The sequence below is a fragment of the Dermacentor andersoni genome, chromosome 11 (assembly GCF_023375885.2).
Source record: "Dermacentor andersoni chromosome 11, qqDerAnde1_hic_scaffold, whole genome shotgun sequence".
NCBI lineage: Eukaryota > Metazoa > Arthropoda > Arachnida > Ixodida > Ixodidae > Dermacentor > Dermacentor andersoni.
Window position 1 is genome coordinate 98605268 of NC_092824.1, and position 1225 is coordinate 98606492.

Genomic DNA, 1225 nt, shown 5'->3' on the forward strand with positions numbered 1-1225 from the left:
GTCGTCATCGTAGTCCTCCTCCTCCCCGTTGTTGTTGTTATGCTTACCATGAAGGAAATGCCATTAAATGGATAGATTCTTGTGCATTAGAGGGACAAGTCAGCTTGTGCAGAACCGTTCAAATCACGGCGCAGCGCCGGGAGCGTGGGCTCTCCTCGGAAAAAAAAAAAAAAAAAAAAGAAACGCGCCTCGTTCTCGAGCGACCGCCGAACCGGTTGAGAGAGAGGCTCGCTTCGGCTGCGCTTAAAGTGGGTCACGCGATACACGGCCCTTGTCCAGTAGCTCTGTCCAAATGTCTGATTCCGTTCCGTCGATAGCTCAGTTGGTAGAGCGGTGGACTGTAGAGGTTGACCCCACACGGACATCCATAGGTCGCTGGTTCGAATCCGGCTCGACGGATATCTTTTTATTATTTTTTTTTGTTCTTTATATCCCAGGCATCTTTAGTGACTCCATTTTTGATAGCCGCGTAACTGAGCGAGGATGCTTACAAATAAGGAAGGGCTTGAATATAGTATGTAGGCACAAACACTGACACGTATTTGTATTCTATAATCCACCCCCTTATGTAATTAATACTCCCTCGACGTGTTCTTTAATGTAATGAAATCAAGTAGGGAAAGAAGCGCCGTATCGTTGTTCAGGAACGCTAGCAGAACGAGAGGAGTGGCTGCGTATCGCCCAGGTCGTTGCATTCAATGCAACACAGACAAAGGGAACCCAGCCAAAGAGAACCCAGCCAAACTTCGACACCCATGACGGAGGACAAAGCGATGCGGTTAGCACTTCTCAAACCAGGGCAGCTTGCATGCGATTAAGCCCCTCCGCAGATCGGGGCTGAGGACGCCCTATCCAAAGCGATTGAAAGTGGCGACAAGTTGCCCTTCTTTCGGAGCTGTTCACTAACCGGCCCAAAGCACCGAGCTAACGCCTCCTTAACCATGCCATCATCATCACCATCACGATCACTGCGTGTGACCGGACCGGCACGGCCTTGGCGTGGACAGAGGTGTGCGGCTGATGAGGCAGAAAAGCCAACAAAGGCGGCTCTTCAGAGCGGCCCATTTGAAAGTGATTCTCAGGATGATTTCCGGAGAAAGAAGACGGGATGAGGAACGCCTTTAAGTGGCACTTTCGAACTGAACAGGATACAAAAAGTTGTCTTCGAAAAACCAGTTTTCGCGAAATTAATAAATAAATAAACATAGAACGAAAGAAAAGAAAG

General features: G+C 48.9%; 1 non-coding gene across 1 annotated transcript; it reads left to right on the forward strand.

The window, feature by feature from the left end:
• Nucleotides 1-307: 307 nt before the first annotated feature.
• TRNAY-GUA (transfer RNA tyrosine (anticodon GUA)) lies at nucleotides 308-399 on the forward strand. Its single transcript is given in 2 exon segments — nucleotides 308-344; nucleotides 364-399. It is a non-coding gene; the product is annotated as a tRNA-Tyr (tRNA).
• The last annotated feature ends 826 nt before the right edge of the window (nucleotides 400-1225 follow it).